We start from the raw sequence: 21,650 nt of genomic DNA, 5'->3' as shown, positions 1-21,650 counted from the left end.
GGCTTGGATGGGGACCACTGCTTTGAAGTCAGATATCTCCGGTTCCCAAGGGCCGATTTTTAAAATTCTTGTACCCATGGAAAGAGGGGACCCTCAGCTTTCAGACTAGGGCCCTTAGACTCCTGGGGGGGTTTCTGGGTACTCAGAAACCCCCCCCCCTGCGTGCGCTACTGCTATGGGCAACCAATCAGTTCCTGTCTACTATCTTCTAAAGGGTGCTAAATAAATAAGAAGTAGATTCTGATTGGTTGCCCATAGCAACATCACATGTGAAGAAGAATACACATCTTAGTAAATTTCCCCCATAGTGTGGAATTGTTGCCTCATTCGGTCTTATTTATGAACAGGCCGTTATTAATTATAGAGAAAAACAACAACAGATAATTAAATGCTCACTGTGCAATGTAAATGCGATTCAAAGTGCTGGTGCTATTATGGCCCCCTCTGGTCAGCAGTAGTGCAGCAGATGTGTATTATATTGCATACTGAATATTGTAATGATAAAAATCCACATTGAATTGAATACGCTGCTTGGGGAGGTAGGGTGGGGTGGGGGGGCAGAGATATCATTATACCTTGTTGTCAAGGGGGAGGGAATTGCTCGTTGCCAAGGGGGAGCCCCCGGACTCACACAATTGAAAGAAATGACAGCCGGACAGAGTCTGACCCCACCTCCATACCTTCCCCCTCTCATATACCTTCCCCCTCCGTCCCTTCCGTGCAGCAGCACACACCTACAGCATGTGCTGTGCTGACAGCAAGCTCAGCATGAGCTCTCACGCTGTCAGTAAGACGCTCATGCTGAGCCTGCTGTCACCACACCACATGCTGTAGGTGTGAGCTGCTGTTGAGGTGGGGGGTGGGCACTAACACTCCCACCTTGACTTTAGAGTGTTTTTTCACCCACCTTAAACATTTTGGGGGCATGGCCTAATCTCGGGAGTTGGCCAAGCCTCCCATGATTAGGCCACACCCCCAAAAAAATTAACAAGGCCCGGGATACCTCTCGGCGGCCCTGGGTATGGTTAGGGTTAGCAGCTCTTCCAACAAACCCATGAGGTGGCTGCTTAATGTCGTTTTTTTTTATGGGGTATCGCCAGTAGCCCTATTCCCCAAATGGATTTTCTGTTCAGGTTTATAATGACTTGGGTCCAATGGGTATGAGAGCTCCAACAATAATGGTCCATCAGGAACAGTTGGAATATATTGGAGCTCACCCTTAAACCTTCATACAATGGGCGCGACCCTATTGCGTCTGTGGATTACATTCAGCACTGATGTTCTAACCCGTCTTATCAGTCTTTGCCACCAGAAGCGTGCGGTCTGATAACGGATCTCTTTCTGCTGATGCTGCAGGTCTTTCAGTTCAGCAGCTTTCGGCTTTATTTCAGCACTTAGTTCTTTTTCATGGTGTTCTATGGCCTGTACGGTGTCATTGGGAAGAGATTCTACCACTTCCTCCAGTTGGGCATTGGTCTCTGCAACCAAACTGCCACTATCTCCTTCCCCGGTGTCACCTTCAGGCCCATCAGTGGCATTGGTGTCCCTTTCTGCTCTCTCATCGAGGGTCCACATTGCATAGTACTCTATCTGCATTTCCATCCAGCCGTTTTGAGGAGCATAGCGGTCAAAGCGATGCATGATAGTCTCGCCGAACATTGAAATCTCCACTTTTCCATTCTCTCTGGTCACCATGAGAGTTTCCTCCTCAGTTGCTGGAGCCGTCGCTGGTCTAAGCTCATAGAAATGCTCACCGCTTTGTTGTTCTCCCAGATCTTCAGTCATAGTTCCGGAAAAAACAGATTTATTAGCGGGTGGTAGTTCTTCATTATATTCTCCTTCATCCATCCACGGAATGCTAGATTCCCCCGAGCTGTCATTAGAGGAATCCATTTCAATATTTTTTAACTTGATGCGAATTACTGTAAAAGCAAATGCCAAGTTATAGCTGCTAACTCTGTACAGTGAGTAATAGATGCTAACTGTCCAGTGAGTCTACAGCAAAGACACCTGTCTGTGCAGTGAGCTAGGTTATGTAGCACAAAGCCATTGTGATATCATAATGACATCACAATAACAGCCTGTCCCTCTGCATATGTTGTTGTTGTCAATAAAGTTTAATATTTAAAAAAAAAGAAACATTGCACAAAACTAAGTTTTCTAGCATATATATGATCTAATCATGTATTTTATATGGACATACAGTATTGTACTGAGGCCGATCACCATGACACTACTAATTTACACAAACTCTGGCTGGAAGAGGCGAGGAGAGTACAGTAAGCCTGTCCTATGAATGCGGTGCCCATACAAAATCTTTGCATTACCACTTATAAATGGGTCCATTCTAAATATTATCCACAGTGACAGTGCTATAAACTCACTGAATTATAAAAAAAGAGGGCATATTAGTGGGGATGTATGCACAGCAGTCCTGGTAAATCCATACCTCCCAACTGTCTTGGTCAGGGTCTGTTCAGGGAGTGCCCACTCCCCCAAAATGTAAAAAATGGGTCATGTTGCTGAGTCCTGCCCCCCTCCAGCCATTTTCTGGAGTAAGGTCCCACTTCCCATTCTAGAAAACTTGGGAGGTATGATATCAGTGTTATTCATTATTACTTGCTGCTAATTATGCTGAATACAGGAGGCAAGTAGAAGAATGACTCATGTCTGCACCCAAATAGTCCAGGGTCAAACTGTATCCAGGGTTGTGGTGAGTCCTGGGTTCTACTTAGCTCTGTAATACAGAATATTAGATCATTAACATTTCAATGGATCCTGCGTTGATATAATGAAATTAGCATATATTAAAATATGGAGGGGAAATGAGAATATTTGCTGTTTGTATGCGTTCGCTGTGTTGTTTTAGGCACAAGTGCTGCAGTTTACAGAGAAAGGAAATGTTAGTGTGAGTGAGAGGAATAATGTAACTTAAAAACACATAAAAGCATTTTTTTTGTTTATTAGGACAGTGTTTTGTTATTTATTTATTTATTTATTAGGGCAATGTTTTTGTTGTTTATTTTTTTCTTTCTTCATTTTTCACTTCCATTTATAACTTAAGGTGCCCATACACGGTACAATTATTGTATACTAGCTGACCCGCCCGGCGTTGCCCGGGAAAACCTTTATTTCCAAAATTGCTGAAAAATGTCATCTTACAGTATGCTGTGACAAAGACCTAAGATTGTAATTTGTTATAGATTCCACCATAATGTTAGAATGTGTTTGCATTGATACTCAATGATGGCACTGAAATCAGGTGTGGTGTTGTTGTTTGAAACACAACGCTCCTGAGTTGAAAACTTGTATGTGTTGATGAATTCCACATCCACTCCTGAGATTTAGCACCCACATCCACATCCACTCCTGAGATTTAGCACCTACCTTCTGAGGGTCAGAAATCGGTACAAAATCAGAAAGGGACATGTCCACACCTCAATTTCTATACTTTCAATGGTACAGTTTCTAGGGTGTGTAATTACAGGCGCTGAGTGTGTGGGGTCCGGGGTGGGCGTTACTTACCGCGCCATAATTAATTAAAAATTCACTGCTCCCTGCCACTCACCGAACCTGCCTGCAGCAGTCTCTGAGGTCTGGGGATCTGTAAAGCACATGCACCGAGCATCTCTACCAAACAGTGGGGCAGCCCCTGAGTGTGGGAGCAGGTCCGCGGGCCTGGCCAAATGATGTCATGACGCGATGCACACTATCCGCACCACTGTAATGCACCACTGGGAATGGGTGCAATGGGCAAAATTCTTCCCTACACCCACCGGGCCAATCCACTGATCCAGCCATCACAATCATCAATGGATGCATTGATAAGGTTTGGAGTTTAAGAAGTTGAAGAATAAGACTGAGAAAAAGAATTGCCATGTTACAAAGTGTACAATTTACTCAATAAATCGTGAAAAAAATGTAAGTGTACATAGAAGTACAATCAAGAAATGAAAGTAGGATTAAAAAATAAGTTCTGATTCAAACTGATAATTGTTTGGATGGGTTGGGTTGTGAAACAAATCTATAGGTGAGGGTATGGATATTGTGGGCATAATTGGTGTTTGTTACACCTACAGGGGGCCCTCAATTGATGGGATTTTCACTACAGTGTCACGGTCACAGTGTCACCATAGGGGAATTCCCAATTGGGGTCCAGGTGGTCTTTTGGGACCCTTTACAATCCTGTAGGTCTTTTCTCCTTGAGCTTACAGTCTCCCTTAATGATAGTCAATCACTGAGGGAGACTGTAGGCTCCAGGAGAAGAGACCAACGGGATTGTAAAGGGGTCCCTAAAAGACCACCTGAACCCCAATTGGAAATCCCCCTACGGTGACACTGTAGTGAGAATTTCTCATCAACTGGGGACCCCCTGTAGGTGTACCAAACACCAATTATGCCCACAATCTCCATACCCCCTCCACCTATAGATTTGTTTCGCAACCCACTACCATCCAAATAATTATCAGTTTGAATCAGAATTAATTTTTTAATCCTACTTTCATTTCTTGATTGTACTGTACTTCTATGTACACATATTTTTTTCACGATTTATTGAGTAAATTGTACACTATAACGTGACAAATCTTCATCTCAGTCTTATTCTTCAACTTCTTACACTCATAACATTCAAACAAATGCATGCAGCGCTCATGCCCATCGACCAAACATTATCTATGAACCAAAAGAGTCTGAGAAACCCTTAAGGCAGAGCAGTGCCTGATATCCAACTGACTAACAGGGTGAGTGCAGTGTACCCACTTTGTATTGATCAATGGGTGCATTGGCCAGGACAAAGATTTCTCAGTGCAACTGGCCGGGGAGCGCAGTGACAGGCTGGAGGACTGGAGAGACGGATATGGGGAACAAAGTAGAAACGGTACATTAAGTACAGTTTTTATTTGCCGGTACAGACGGTTAAATAAACGGCAAATTATTTATTATGTGTTCTGTGTGCTTGTGTGTGTTGTACTGTTTTTGTGTGTGTGTTGTAGTGTATGTGGTTGTGTGTGTTGTATTGTATGTATCTGTCCAATGCGTAAGTGTGTGAGGTGTGCTACGTGTATACAGTATGTGTTTGTTGTGTCTTTGTGTATCTGTGCAATGTTTAAGTGTACTGTTTTTTGGGTGTGTGTGGTGAATGTGTGTGTGTGTGTGTTGTGCTGTTAGAGGTATGTTATGTGTGTGTGTTGTGTGTATCTGCCCTATGTGTAAGTGCGTAAGGTGTGCTATGTATAAATCTCTGTGTGTGTAGTGTGCTGTGTGTATCTGTGCAATGTTTAAGTGTGTGTTTTGTGTAGTGTACTGTTTTTGGGTGTGTGTTGTAGTGAATGTGGGTGTGTGTTGTACTGTGAGTGTTGTGTGTATCTGCCGAATGTGTAAGTTTGTGATCTGTGCTACGTATATATGTGTGTGTAGTGTGCTTTGCGTATCCTGGCAATGTTTAAGTGTGTGTGTTCTGTGTGTTTGTGTTGTACTGTTTTTGGGTGTGTGTTGTAGTGTGTATGGATTTGTATTGTACTGCATGTGGTGTGTTGTGTGTGTGTATCTGTCCAATGTGTAAGTGTGTGAGGTGCTCTACGTATAAATGTGTGTGTTGTGTGCTATGTGTGCGTATGTGGTGTACTGTGTGTGTGTGTGTGTGTGCGTGTACAATGTGTATGTGTGTGTGTTGTGTGGTCTATGTATATCCTCAATTATTTCCTAATTGTTAAAAGCCTTCACCATAATGTTAGAATGTGTCATTCATACTCAATGACAGCAATTAAATCAGGTGTGGAGTTGTTCCTTTGCAAACGGTTTCCAAGATCATCGATCTTTTCCCCAGAACATCAATGAAGGTAAATTACAACTTGGTGTTTTTTAAATTTCTAAGTGAAATTTCCCAAAAACGGCTTCGAGGTGCACACCACCGGGTCCAGAGGTATCTTGTTGCTGAATTTGGTGTCTCTGAGTGCCTCGGTGTGTCCGCAATGCGCCGGACACGCACACACGCACACAGATTCTTCAACTTATTATATAGACAATTTAGACTATTTAGCATCACATCCGTTTTGCAACACAATGAGCAATCTAGTAAAAAAAGTATACGCAGGACATACTGTTTGTGCTGTGCGATGTGATGTGCATGGGAGCGCGCATCACATGACACCCATTCAATTGTACCGTATATGGGCACCTTTACTTGGAGATTGCTGAAAAAATCCTATATATTATTAACTGGTTTATGTATTTTTTTTTTAAGTATTTTCAGGTGACACCAAAAAGGTTTTATCCAATGACAGTTCTACTTTGGGCTGCACTGAGAATCTTCTGTCTAGTCAGGGCCATTGACAAGGGGGGAAGGGGTACCAGGTAGATGTGTGGGTAAAAGTGATAGGGGGGAATTTACTAAAATGTGTATTCTACTTCACATGTGATGTTGCTATGGGCAACCAATCAGTTCCTGTCTACTATCTTCTAAAGGGTGCTAAATAAATAAGAAGTAGATTCTGATTGGTTGCCCATAGCAACATCACATGTGAAGAAGAATACACATCTTAGTAAATTTCCCCCATAGTGTGGAATTGTTGCCTCATTCGGTCTTATTTATGAACAGGCCGTTATTAATTATAGAGAAAAACAACAACAGATAATTAAATGCTCACTGTGCAATGTAAATGCGATGCAAAGTGCTGGTGCTAGTATGGCCCCCTCTGGTCAGCAGTAGTGCAGCAGATGTGTATTATATTGCATACTGAATATTGTAATGATAAAAATCCACATTGAATTGAATACGCTGCTTGGGGAGGTAGGGTGAGGTGGGGGGGGCAGAGATATCATTATACCTTGTTGTCAAGGGGGAGGGAATTGCTCGTTGCCAAGGGGGAGCCCCCGGACTCACACAATTGAAAGAAATGACAGCCGGACAGAGTCTGACCCCACCTCCATACCTTCCCCCTCTCATATACCTTCCCCCTCCGTCCCTTCCGTGCAGCAGCACACACCTACAGCATGTGCTGTGCTGACAGCAAGCTCAGCATGAGCTCTCACGCTGTCAGTAAGACGCTCATGCTGAGCCTGCTGTCACTACACCACATGCTGTAGGTGTGAGCTGCTGTTGAGGTGGGGGGTGGGCACTAACACTCCCACCTTGACTTTAGAGTGTTTTTTCACCCACCTTAAACATTTTGGGGGCATGGCCTAAATCTCGGGAGTTGGCCAAGCCTCCCATGATTAGGCCACACCCCCAAAAAAATTAACAAGGCCCGGGATACCTCTCGGCGGCCCTGGGTATGGTTAGGGTTAGCAGCTCTTCCAACAAACCCATGAGGTGGCTGCTTAATGTCGTTTTTTTTTATGGGGTATCGCCAGTAGCCCTATTCCCCAAATGGATTTTCTGTTCAGGTTTATAATGACTTGGGTCCAATGGGTATGAGAGCTCCAACAATAATGGTCCATCAGGAACAGTTGGAATATATTGGAGCTCACCCTTAAACCTTCATACAATGGGCGCGACCCTATTGCGTCTGTGGATTACATTCAGCACTGATGTTCTAACCCGTCTTATCAGTCGTTGCCACCAGAAGCGTGCGGTCTGATAACGGATCTCTTTCTGCTGATGCTGCAGGTCTTTCAGTTCAGCAGCTTTCGGCTTTATTTCAGCACTTAGTTCTTTTTCATGGTGTTCTATGGCCTGTACGGTGTCATTGGGAAGAGATTCTACCACTTCCTCCAGTTGGGCATTGGTCTCTGCAACCAAACTGCCACTATCTCCTTCCCCGGTGTCACCTTCAGGCCCATCAGTGGCATTGGTGTCCCTTTCTGCTCTCTCATCGAGGGTCCACATTGCATAGTACTCCATCTGCATTTCCATCCAGCCGTTTTGAGGAGCATAGCGGTCAAAGCGATGCATGATATTCTCGCCGAACATTGAAATCTCCACTTTTCCATTCTCTCTGGTCACCATGAGAGTTTCCTCCTCAGTTGCTGGAGCCGTCGCTGGTCTAAGCTCATAGAAATGCTCACCGCTTTGTTGTTCTCCCAGATCTTCAGTCATAGTTCCGGAAAAAACAGATTTATTAGCGGGTGGTAGTTCTTCATTATATTCTCCTTCATCCATCCACGGAATGCTTGATTCCCCCGAGCTGTCATTAGAGGAATCCATTTCAATATTTTTTAACTTGATGCAAATTACTGTAAAAGCAAATGCCAAGTAATAGCTGCTAACTCTGTACAGTGAGTAATAGATGCTAACTGTCCAGTGAGTCTACAGCAAAGACACCTGTCTGTGCAGTGAGCTAGGTTATGTAGCACAAAGCCATTGTGATATCATAATGACATCACAATAACAGCCTGTCCCTCTGCATATGTTGTTGTTGTCAATAAAGTTTAATATTTAAAAAAAAAAAGAAACATTGCACAAAACTAAGTTTTCTAGCATATATATGATCTAATCATGTATTTTATATGGACATACAGTATTGTACTGAGGCCGATCACCATGACACTACTAATTTACACAAACTCTGGCTGTAAGAGGCGAGGAGAGTACAGTAAGCCTGTCCTATGAATGCGGTGCCCATACAAAATCTTTGCATTACCACTTATAAATGGGTCCATTCTAAATATTATCAACAGTGACAGTGCTATAAACTCACTGAATTATAAAAAAAAGAGGGCATATTAGTGGGGATGTATGCACAGCACTCCTGGTAAATCCATACCTCCCAACTGTCTTGGTAAGGGTCTGTTCAGGGAGTGCTGGGCACTCCCCCAAAATGTAAAAAATGGGTCATGTTGCTGAGTCCTGCCCCCCTCCAGCCATTTTCTTGAGTAAGGTCCCACTTCCCATCCTAGAAAACTTGGGAGGTATGATATCAGTGTTATTCATTATTACTTGCTGCTAATTATGCTGAATACAGGAGGCAAGTAGAAGAATGACTCATGTCTGCACCCAAATAGTCCAGGGTCAAACTGTATCCAGGGTTGTGGTGAGTCCTGGGTTCTACTTAGCTCTGTAATACAGAATATTAGATCATTAACATTTCAATGGATCCTGCGTTGATATAATGAAATTAGCATATATTAAAATAAGGAGGGGAAATGAGAATATTTGCTGTTTGTATGCGTTCGCTGTGTTGTTTTAGGCACAAGTGCTGCAGTTTACAGAGAAAGGAAATGTTAGTGTGAGTGAGAGGAATAATGTAACTTAAAAACACATAAAAGCATTTTTTTGGTTTATTAGGACAGTGTTTTGTTATTTATTTATTTATTTATTAGGGCAATGTTTTTGTTGTTTATTTTTTTCTTTCTTCATTTTTCACTTCCATTTATAACTTAAGGTGCCCATACACGGTACAATTATTGTATACAATTTAGACTATTTAGCATCACATCCGTTTTGCAACACAATGGCCCTTATTCTGGTCTGTGCGGCCGGAGCCGCATACGTTGCTCCGGCCGCACAAACCAATCCCCGCCTCCAATACGGATCGCCACGGCCGTCCGTACGCGGACGGCTGGCGATCCGCATGAAAATGGTGGGGCGTACGCCTCCACCATGGTGGGAGCTGCCCCCTGCATTCGATGGTCGGCGACCATCGAAGGCAGGGCCGCACGCTCCAGCAGCTCCCGCAAGCTTAGACCACACGGACAATCGTCCGTGTGAAAGCTTGTATGGGGGCTGAGAGCTGACATCCGGCGATGTCAGCTTTCCGCCCCCATCACTGGCGTCATAGCCTCATTACCATGCATACGCCCCGCGTTTGCATGGGAACGCCCATGAAACGCTGGGCGTATTCATAGGTAAATGAGGCTATTAAGCCCCTCACGCCCCTATACGCCCCCTTTGCGGCGTATAAAATTTTTGTGCGGCGATTTCCCCTGCACATGCGCAGAGTGACCTCTGCGCATGTGCAGAGCGAAAACATCGGCGGTACGGCCGCACGCGGGCCGTACCGCCCACATCAGAATAAGGGCCAATGAGCACTCTAGTACAAAAAGTATACGCAGGACATACTGTTTGTGCTGTGCGATGTGATGTGCATGGGAGCGCGCATCACATGACACCCATTCAATTGTACCGTATATGAGCACCTTTACTTGAAGATTGCTGAAAAAATCCTATATATTATTAACTGGTTTATGTTTTTTTTTTTTAAGTATTTTCAGGTGACACCAAAAAGGTTTTATCCAATGACAGTTCTACTTTGGGCTGCACTGAGAATCTTCTGTCTAGTCAGGGCCATCGACAAGGGGGGAAGGGGTACCAGGTAGATGTGTGGGTAAAAGTAATAGGGGGGAATTTACTAAAATGTGTATTCTACTTCACATGTGATGTTGCTATGGGCAACCAATCAGTTCCTGTCTACTATCTTCTAAAGGGTGCTAAATAAATAAGAAGTAGATTCTGATTGGTTGCCTATAGCAACATCACATGTGAAGAAGAATACACATCTTAGTAAATTTCCCCCATAGTGTGGAATTGTTGCCTCATTCGGTCTTATTTATAAACAGGCCGTTATTAATTATAGAGAAAAACAACAACAGATAATTAAATGCTCACTGTGCAATGTAAATGCGATGCAAAGTGCTGGTGCTATTATGGCCCCCTCTGGTCAGCAGTAGTGCAGCAGATGTGTATTATATTGCATACTGAATATTGTAATGATAAAAATCCACATTGAATTGAATACGCTGCTTGGGGAGGTAGGGTGGGGTGGGGGGGGGGGGGCAGAGATATCATTATACCTTGTTGTCAAGGGGGAGGGAATTGCTCGTTGCCAAGGGGGAGCCCCCGGACTCAGTGGCAAATGCAGGATTTTCAGAAGGGGGTTTCCAGAGGGGCGGAGCAAAGCACGGAGATGGACACTTAGGTGACCCAGTATATGCTGGGTCAGTTAAAGTATTATAGATAGACCAAATGTATATAAATAATAATAATAATAATATATATATATATATACATATATATACACACACACACATATATATATATATATATATAAATATATATATACATATATATATACAGGGGCGTCAACAGCAGTGTAGACCCCTGGGCATAGCAATGTATTGGGGCACCTACCGAACCTCCAGCGGTAGGGGTGGGGGAAGCTTTGATGTCCCCCAGGTTGTAGGGGGTATTATATCAACCGCTCAGCATGTAGGGACTGGATCAGTAATTTCCACTAATTACACCTTTACTGCACAGATGGTGGGAGATGGGGTGGGAGAAGGGGGCATTGGGCTGAATGAAGGGGCCCTGATACATAACTTCCAGGGTGGTAGAGGATGTTTAATATGCAGAGGAGGGGTGTATAGTGGAGTGGGCTTATTATTCATACTTTTCTGGTGGGAGGACAGCTTGCTTGACTGCAGATATCTCCAGTTTCCAGGAATTAAAAACTAGAGAATCCCACCTACCAAATGATATTGGTGACTAGGGGATCAGAGTTCAGTAGGCAGAGCAATCTGCCAACGAGTATATAAAACTACATACCAGGTATGTGGAGCTGGAGCAGTAACCAGCTGCTGGAAGGCTGATATCTCTGGTTTTGGGAACAGTAGAGACAAGCTACTAGTGTCCATCAAAGGGGGAGAATCCCAGCTTTTGGAATATACCCTCAGAAAAGCTCTTAATCAGACAGAACCTGAAATATCTGACTGGGAAGAGCAATTAACAGGCTTGGATGGGGACCACTGCTTTGAAGTCAGATATCTCCGGTTCCCAAGGGCCGATTTTTTAAATTCTTGTACTCATGGAAAGAGGGGACCCTCAGCTTTCAAACTAGGGCCCTTAGACTCCTGGGGGGGTTTCTGGGTACTCAGAAACCCCCCCCTGCGTGCGCTACTGATATGGGATGCATTCATTTGGCCTACAGCATGATGGTCGACACCATTAGGTTGACATGGGTCTAGGTCGACATAGGAAAAGGTCGACATGGTTCTAGGTCGAAAGGTCATTAGTTCGACAGGTCATTAGTTCGACAATGTCTAGGTTGACAGTCAAAAGGTCGACATGGGATTTTTCACTTTTTTTGAGCCGACATGTGCCGACAGGCGGTATTTCATGCCCTACCATCCACTAGGGCGTGGTGGGAGAATAAAATAGTGTGCCGAGCACAGCGAGGCACCGTGCCTGACGCATCGCGAGCGATGCGAGGGGATACGGTGCACTTGAAACTGTGTCCATGTCGACTGTGTTGACATTCAGGTAAAAAAAAAAGTGAAAAACCCCATGTCGACCTTTTGATTGTCGACATAGACATTGTCGAACTAATGACCTGTCGAAGTAATGACCATTCGACCTACAACCATGTCGACCCTTTTCCCATGTCGACATAATGGTGACAACTGAGGCGAATTTACGCCACTGCATAAAGGGAATTTACGAAGATGGAAGTTCTATTTCACATGTGATGTTGCTATGGGCAACCAATCAGATTCTACTTCTTATCTAATAGATAGTATCTGATTGGTTACCCATAGCAACAACCTATGTGAAATAGAACTCCCACCTTAGTAAATATTTCCCAAAATGTTTAGTACAAACCTTTGCAAGCTGGGTATAAGTGATATAACAGTAGGATGGATATGTTTGTTATGTAAATATGATTTCTCTTATATTCCTTTAATATGCAATAACCATAAAAATGCTATTCTCCAGGGAGAGCAAAGGGGTCAGTTACAGATTTGGTACAGCAAAGTCTGACAATAAAATACAGAGGGATATTGTCAGACCTGTGTCTGGGATGCAGTTCCTAATTGAACCCATACCCACGTATTTTATCAGCTGCACCAGAAAATAGCCGCCACATCTGGCAAAGAAAGAGATAAAGGGCAACCATCCACACTTTGATCCCACATTACACTTTATCAGGTTTTTATAGCATTACAACAGTGTTTGATAAAGAGTAAATGCTTTTAAGTGAGTGATTTTTCCTGATTCCCATGTCTGCTACTAATGCCTTACACTGTAATTAGTGTGCCCCATGACATTCATAGATGTGCTGGGTATGTAGTTGCTATCAGTGTGGCTGTGGTTTTTTACATATGGTAGGCGTAATGATTCTTTCTAATGTTATCTTGAATCCTCATTTCTGGGCATGAAAACAGTGGGCTTGTTTGTTTCAGAGGACAGAAAATCAAACCGAGAATAGTTTTTTCATTTTTTAGTCATTACTTTCAGATTTGAAAACGTTTGTTTTTCATTTGTTGCCATTCCTCTATCTCTCAGCCTGCCTTGGTGTACTCAATAAGCAGGCTCTTCCCTGCTTGCAAAACACTCCATTTGAAAAGATGTTCTGTAATGTAATAAAATGTGTGATGAGAACTGCATACTTTATACATGTGTGGGCAATATTGCTGGTTGATATTATTAACATTACTACCATAAAGCCTGGTGGCCATGAGCACTATCTGTGTATAGTTATTATTTTTATTTAAGAGGAAAATAGTGGTTGCCCTGAGCCTCCTACCCATTTTGTTCGCTTGACTTCCCTCCATTGCAGGCCTTGGGCATCCGCAGCTTCTTTGGTCAGTGGTCTCGCTGACTCCCAAATTTCTCAATGCTTAGTTGTGGTATCTACGTCTATTCTCCCTCTATGGGTGTCATGGACACCCATAGAGAGACAAAGTGCCGGCATTGCGGCAGTCCGGATTCCAGCATCGGTATTTTGACCGCTGGGATTCCAACCACCGGCATATTGACCGCATCCCGGCACCACAAGGGTTCTGCAGCACCTAACAATACATAAATGACCAAAAAAAACAAATAACAATTACAGTCCAAGACAATTTAGGACAAGTACATGGTAAATAAGGATAGTTGCATCAGGGGACAGGACACTGAAGCAATTATCAGGGTGGCAGAGATGTATATATTCTAAGAAAAGTACATGAGGAGAGAGGGCCCTGCTCGTGAGAGCTTACATTCTAAAGGGGAGGGTAAGACAGACAGGAGTGACACAGAAGGTGTAGCAGTGAGCATAAACAGAAGGTTAGGATGAGAGATGGTTGGGTTCTATGCGGGAGGGTGTGGAGATGATCAGTTCAGTCTTAGACATTTTAAGTCTTAAGGTGCCCATACACTGCCTGCAACGTCTCGCAGCAGTGTACGGACACCCAACAGAGTGCGAGCCTTCCCGGCGGTAGGGACACAAGCGATCTGTTGGGATGGATCACATGAATCCCTGCTTCCCGCCCGCCTTGCCGCCTGGTCGGGTCCGATGCGCACGGGACCACTCATCGGACCCGACAGCATGTCAGGAAGAGGCGATTTGGTCCGATTTAATGGGCCGATTGGCCGTAATCGGCCGAAATCGGACCAAATCGCCTTGATGTATGGGGGCCTTAAGAAAGCGCTGGGTCATCCAAGAATAGATAGCAGAGAGAAAGATGGAAATGAGTGAGGACAGAGGGAGAGAGATCAGGAAAGGAGAGATTTAGTTGAGTATTATCAGCATAATAGTGATATTTGAAGTCAAATGATCGAATTAGCTCACCCAGAGAGGGCATATAGAGAAGAAGAGGACCAAGAACAGAACCTTGGGAGACACCCACTGTGGTGGAAATGCAGGACAGGTGGAGGAATTAGACGTACAGCTGGACATTTTTTGAAGACTAGCAGTGCAAATACGAGCATTAACAGTTACAGTGAATGTTCTTGCTGATGTCAAAAGGTGATGCTCTCAAGGGGGCACCTCTCCACCACTGCCAGTTTAATACCATTAATTGAAAGCCATCAAAATTGCTTCTGTGGCTGAGTTCTGAAATATATATGTGTTCTCTCTCTGTGTAAATACAGTATATACAGTATATAATATATATTTCATAACAGACTATATATATATATATATATATATATATATATATTGAATAACATTGTGTGTGTGTGTGCAGGGGGGGGGGGGGGCACCAATATTGATCTTGCCTCCGGGCAACTGGGACAAACTTACGCCACTGGTCAACTGTCATTTACTCTCATCCATTACCAGGATTTTGTCAAACCACCCCAATCTGACAATCGATCTGTAGATGTATGGCCAGCTTTATTCCTCTATGGCTTCTTCCTTTGGTTATTGCTTTTTGTGGATCATCAGTACAGGCTCTGGCCCTCTTACGCACACACAACCACACAGACTATACTGGTGGAACAGAAGGTAGGGGAAGGTCATTCCCATATAGGTAAAGTTAGTAGGGTTGTATTCAAAGGCATAACTACCATAGATGCAAGTAGTGCTATGGGGCCCAGAGCTGGAGGGGGCCCATATTTACTGTATAAGTTATATGTGTTATACAGTATACATTTAAAACTTTGGTGCCCTTACAAACGTTTGCTATGGGGCCTAGGAATATCAAGTTACGCCCCTGGTTGTGTTCATGCAGATGTAGCACATACCAGTTAGCAGCTATGTGCATACTGTACACTTGTTAGTAGGCTTATTTTTGTACCTGTTTTAGGAAAACTGCAAGTACAAACTGAGTGAAAGTGATGTCAATACAGAAGCATCCAGAGACGCATATAGCTCTGCACAGCATGCTATTATATATTACACCTTGTTTTCCATCAACCCTGCGTCAGCACTAAAGGCTCCACGTTTTCACCCCACCCTGCTTCCTTCGCCAGTAGATCAGACTACCACAATGATGCAAGAGGAATTGATGATGCAAGGGGAAGACCTCCATAACACTATTCACTGTATAAAACCCCTTTCACACTGAACATCAAATTACTGGGTGAAGCAGTTCCAAGGATTTAAGACCCGGGTTGACCCTTTCACACTGAACAAATATCCGTGTAATTCAGCAAATTACCGGGTTAACATTTTTAACCCGGTAATATGCTGGTCAGCTTGAAAGGGGGTCAGACTGCACCCGACAAAATGACCCGGCACTCAAAATGGAGGGTCATATTACCGGGTCACATGTCTGAAAGTGGTATCAGAAGCACTGATGGAAAGTGTGAGTACTGCAGGGGTAGGAGAGGACAAAGAGGTGTCTGTGTATGGCATAAGGGGAGCAAATGTCCATGGAGTGGAAGACAACAGATAATCTCTCCATAGTTATTCTGGCATGTTATTGTTTATTATGATTAGCCATTTACTGAATTCATTTGAGCCTAATTATTTCCAACACAGAGATACATATGAACTAATTTGTTTTAGAGATTTATCCCAGTGACTATAAGTTTGGCGATCAATCATATAGCCAGGAGCAATTTGTGCTTTGAGGAGAAAAGGTTTTTTGTTTTTGTTTTTTTTTGTGTTTTTGGCAGGATTTTTAGTATGGTTGTGTATATTTACAACATGCTTTATTGTATACACTATAAGCTCGGTGACAGCCGTGATCTTTTCATTAATCACATATGAGCCTATGCTTACATTTACACATTGTGCTGATTTTCAATGTGAAATCTTTCTTACTACTATCCAATAATGACAAATATTATGAAAAATGACATTTATTCTCCAATAAAACTTTCTTTGTTGTTTACACAAATTCATGTGAATAAATCATTATTTTATGAAGGGTAGATGTGTAACTTTGCTAAAGGGATTGTCTAAAGGAAGTCTTGCAAGAAATTTGATTAATAATTGACACCCTGACTAAATAAGAAATAGGCCCTAATTCAGTTTGGTTCGATAAGCTGCGAACATCGCTGTTTACCGAGCGCCTGAGACGCTGCCCACCGCCCGGCCGACTCCTCCCTCACCCACCACGTATATCAATCCCCTCAGTACCATGCGAGGGGATGTATAAGAGAACACAGCCCCTCGCATGCCAGGAAAAATCATTCCATGGTCACAAACTGTAGTCTCTACTGACTTTAATTTACCATCACTAGAACGAAGGCGGGGCAGGCGGCTGACATCCTGTGGTGTCAGCCACCTGCCCCCGGCAGGCATCCACCACCCATGTACCCTTGGGAATGCCCAGCGTTTTCCTGGAGACATCCATTAAACGCTGGGTGTTCATATATAAGCGAGCCCCATTTTTGCCCCCAGCCCTCCCTCCGTGCAGCGTATGGCCCGGTGAGTGTGTAACTTGCCAAAGCCGTTCGTTGTCGGGGTTTACACATGTGTGGAAATGCGCATGTGCGAACCTGGACCATCACGGCTGAGGCTGAATTTGGATCAATACGAGCAATCCTGAATCGGCCCCACTGTGCTAGTAAATTATATAATGGGGTGTGGATCGCAACGTCGACAGAGCCTAGGTTGACAGCCATTAAGTCGACCATGAATGGTCGACATGGGAAAATGGTCGACGTACAGTAGGTAGACACAAGCAATAGGTCAACATGGAAATGGTCAACACTGGAAAGAGCATTGTGGGTTATTCACATTTTTTTGTGTCTATGTCGACATTTGTCAACGTGGACCAGCGACTAATGTAATGCATGCCCTCACTTCTCTTGGCAGTTGGCACACTTTACAGTTCCCAATTGTAGTCCGTGTGGATGGTACAGTAGGCAGAAGTCCAAAGAAAGAAAGAAACTGGGAAAACTCATGTCGACCTTGTCATGTTTGACCATTGTCATTTTGACCTATTGCTTGTGTCGACTTTTTGTCAATGTCGACCTAGTATATGATGAACTTTTGGCCATGTCACCTTTTTGCCTGTCAACCAATAGTGGTTGACCACTTGACTGTTGACATATTGACTGGAACCAGATAGAAGTTATCTGTGTAGCACACATGTACAGTAGCAGCCTATGACATGCAAACTTTAGGTCGGACATATGTAACATGTACAGACAGAGGCATGTAAGAGCACCCTGGCTATATCACATCAGGGTAGGTGCTTAACTACGGAACAATAACTTTCAACAGCTTTATTTTTACACTGCAAGTTAGATTTTAGTTGTAACACACCAAACCCAAATCTAACTCTCTCTGCACATGTCCCATCTGCCCCCCCTCCCCCGCCCCTGAAGTGCACATGGGGCCTAATTCAAACCATGTGCACTGCAGGTGGGGTAGATGTAACATGTGCAGAGAGAGTTAGATTTGGGTGGGGGGGGGGGTGTTCAAACTCTAAATTGCAATGTAAAAAGAAAGCATCCAGTACAGTATTTGCCCTGCACAGAAACAAAATAATTCACCCAAATCTAACTCTCTGCACATGTTACATCAGCCCCACCTGCAGTGCAACATTGTTTTGTCCATTTACTAATAAAATGTGCCCTGCGATCATGACTGAATTCGGCCTATGGTTTTACCCATTTGAGGTTTTGCTTTTGCCATCAGCTCTGAATCAGGCCCTTGAATCCTTCCATTGCTATACCTGTGCACTAAGGCAGTATACTTTGTATTGCCGGGTTCATGCTGTCATCTTAATTATCTTGTGCGGTATGTGTTTTCGTCATATGTTTATTTGCCAAAGAGGCAATTCCTGGCAGATTAAACCAAATGCTCTGGATGAACAAGAGAGGAATTGTAGGTATCAGTACAGGGAAAACCGTTATACTGTCCCCAAGGCTTTATAGCAAACCACAAATTGCAAAATGCAAATGTTCTTCAGGCTCATTTAAGCTAAGAGGTCCATTTACTGTATGTTTATTTGAAGTACGTCAGTCATGCCAGGGAGTAGTCCTTTCTAAATTATATTTTTAAAAAGACATTGAATTAAATTACTAGACCATATTAACATGCAATTTACTTGCTCAATAGTACCCGGTATGTGAATTCATCAGTTAGGAAAATATGGCATGGTATATTATTCCACCTTACTTTACCTGCTGGTAATAATAATTATGAAATGAAAGCTGAATACTGTGATAGTAAAAATCACAGTATAGCCAGATAATGGGGCAGATGTATTACGCCTTAACAAGAGATAAATGCAAGGGTGATACAGAGAAATAAACGTCCAGCCAATCACCTGCCAACTGCCATGTTACAGGCTGTGTTTGAAAAAAGTCAGTAAGGAGCTGATTGGCTGGACGTTTATCTCTCTTTATCACCTTTGCATTTATCTCTTGTTAAGGCTTGATACATCTGCCCCAATGGGAATAATTCAAAGATAAAGGGGCTATTCATTGATTTCCGTGCGCCGGAGCATGCATGAGCTGCGATCTCAAGGGCTGGCAACTAACGGCCATTTTGGGAGCATCGTGTCTGGGAAACTAAGGAGTTTCTGGACCATTTAGGGGTGGCGCAGCGACTGCACAGCCAGGGCACAGTCAATAATGTGCAAGCTTGTACTATAGCGAAGCACCCTCAGGATGTGCATCGCATGAAGGGACACCGCCTGCGCGGTGGCATTTCCCTGTGCTGGACCGCCCTCCGCAGCTCACCACCGTGGGCTGTAGTTATGTGAATCCTTGAAAAATCCTGGAATTTAGTGTAAATGAATGTTATTGAGGTCAATAATACTGTAGGAGCGCAAAAAAAAAAAATGATGTGATTTTAGCTGTTTTCATGATTTAAAAAAAAAAATATACAGATCCAAAGCCAAAAACCGGAAGGGTGGTTTTGGCAAAATGAATCGAGATACAAAACAGGAAAGGATATCCAGATCCTAAACCAAAACACAAAACACGTAAAGTGTCCGGTGCATACAGTATCTCTTGTTATAACCATGTATGTTCAGACTGGGCTAATACAAAACAAATTGTACTGGCTGGGGGACACAAATGTTATGCAGATCAATTCAATGATAAATGATCTATTAAACAAAGTATTTCAGCAGGGAATATACTGTAGTAATGCATTAAACAAAGGGGGTTATTCCGGTTCACTCCTTCTGGCAAATTCCGTCTCAAATGGACAAAACCATGTGTACTGCAGGTGGGGCAGATATAACATGTGCAGAGAAAATTATATGTGGGTGGGGTTTTACTTCAAAGTGAGATCTATATTGCAGTGTAATAATATAGCAGTCAGTATTTACCCTGCACAGAAACAAAATACCTCACCCAAATCTAATGCTCTCTGCACATTTTACATCTGCCCCCCTGCAGTGCACATTGTTTTGTCCATCTAAGAAGGAATTTGCCAGAAGTAGTGAACCAGAATAACCCCCAAAGTGCCTTCATGATTGCTTAATAAAAAAGTTACATTCATTGAAGTATTATAAATGACACTGCAAAGGCATTTTTTTGTGAGGATGGAAACAAGGCACTGTTACAATGACAGTATAAGGATAGCTTTGATTCTTGGTTCTCCTCAGTCACTTGCGTTCATAGTAGTAGCTTCTAGGAATTTAAATGTGTTTAAACATAAATAGGTCTGTTGCCTGCATGCCATATACAATGCCTATAAGTGTTACTGCCTGTGATATAATGGAATAACCGTGCATGCAAATACAATTTCCCCTAAGTGATGTACCACAAGCATGAATAGCGCTTGTTGTGTCCAAGCCTCCCAAACAGCAGGGAAATCTTATTTCCATAGCTATACCGCATAACTCTGTAAAACTGTGTATTCTGAGTATGTTTCCATTTAAAAACAATAAGCAACTTATGCATGCCTTTTAGCATCAAATCTGTCCTAATATAGACACAAACGTTCAAAATTGCTTTCTGAAATATATCACTCCCCCAAGAATTCATTTAGTTATTTTCATGGCTCAAAATTCAGTCCTGTGACTGGCAGCCAACTTTTACATTGTACTTTATTCACTGAAAGTTATGTCTGTTTTATTAAAGAGGACAATTTGGAAAGAAGAAACTATCAGAGTTAAGTGGAGGGTGGAAATTTGGGAGGGAAAGAGATCTCATGTTGATTACCCAGGAGGCACCAGGACAACAGATTGAGCCAAAACATCATAAACAGTTACCCATTGTGCAACAATGTCCTTTTACTACCAGGAAATGGGTAATTCTTGGCCAAGAATACTCTGCATTTACTTCCTTTTGATGGCACCATGTACTTTATATATGCCAAGTGCAAATTAGATCCGTTCTGCTTCCATCAATGATTGATATTAACGTGTCAGGTGCAAGTCTGGTAGTAAAGTCATTGTATTTACCCACAGTCTAGCCACTCCTGAATTCACCACTGCCAAAAAGGTCTGTGACAGTTACTTATTACTCAAATGAAACGAGACATTTTCATGAGGGTGTACTAAAAAGTATGTCAAATCTTGGTAACAATTGATTTTCATAAAAATAGTTCCTTCAGCTAGGCACTGTTGCTGCCAAATAATGCGTTTCCGGTGTTTTGTTCTCTGCAGCAATGAACTACATGTTAATGGAATCCCAGATGAATGATCTCCTCACTCCTACCAAGGCAGCCTTTTCCAATCTGGCAAGGACACAATGTGACCCCCACAGCTGTATTCGGAGTACTGGGTAGGTTGTTGCAGCATGAGAAAGCAATCATTTTACATTTATGTTATACTCATAGGAAAAACACTGCAACAAAAAAAACTATTTTATTGGTAGATAAATGTCATGTGCCCAATTACCTCAGCGATGCTGCTTGTAGTGATGATTTGACAGGAAGTAACCATTGGTGGTGGTAATGGGGAGTAGCAGCAATAGCGCAAGTGAGCCATGGCTAATTTCAAGGCACGTATCTCTATCAGCTGCAATCATGTACGTACAAAAACATGGCTCTTGCTTCATTACTGCAGTGTCCTGTCTGTATAGCCATAGGGATACCCCATTAGCAGATGTTCCTCATTATTTCTTATATGCTGCATATGTATATGTAGTTGCC

The 21,650-nt window shown here is 43.0% G+C and overlaps 1 long non-coding RNA gene across 1 annotated transcript in view; it reads left to right on the top strand.

The window, feature by feature from the left end:
- The window catches only part of LOC146026556 (uncharacterized), a 34,045-nt gene that overhangs the window by 8,066 nt on the left and 4,329 nt on the right, over nucleotides 1-21,650 (top strand). The window contains exon 2 of the long non-coding RNA XR_014454485.1: nucleotides 21,163-21,280. This is a non-coding gene — a long non-coding RNA (uncharacterized LOC146026556). The remainder of the gene's footprint in view (nucleotides 1-21,162; nucleotides 21,281-21,650) is intronic.

The sequence above is a fragment of the Crinia signifera genome, chromosome 1 (assembly GCF_055691185.1).
Source record: "Crinia signifera chromosome 1, ASM5569118v1, whole genome shotgun sequence".
In the NCBI taxonomy this organism is placed as follows: Eukaryota; Metazoa; Chordata; class Amphibia; order Anura; family Myobatrachidae; genus Crinia; species Crinia signifera.
This window is presented reverse-complemented; position numbering and strand designations above follow the sequence as displayed.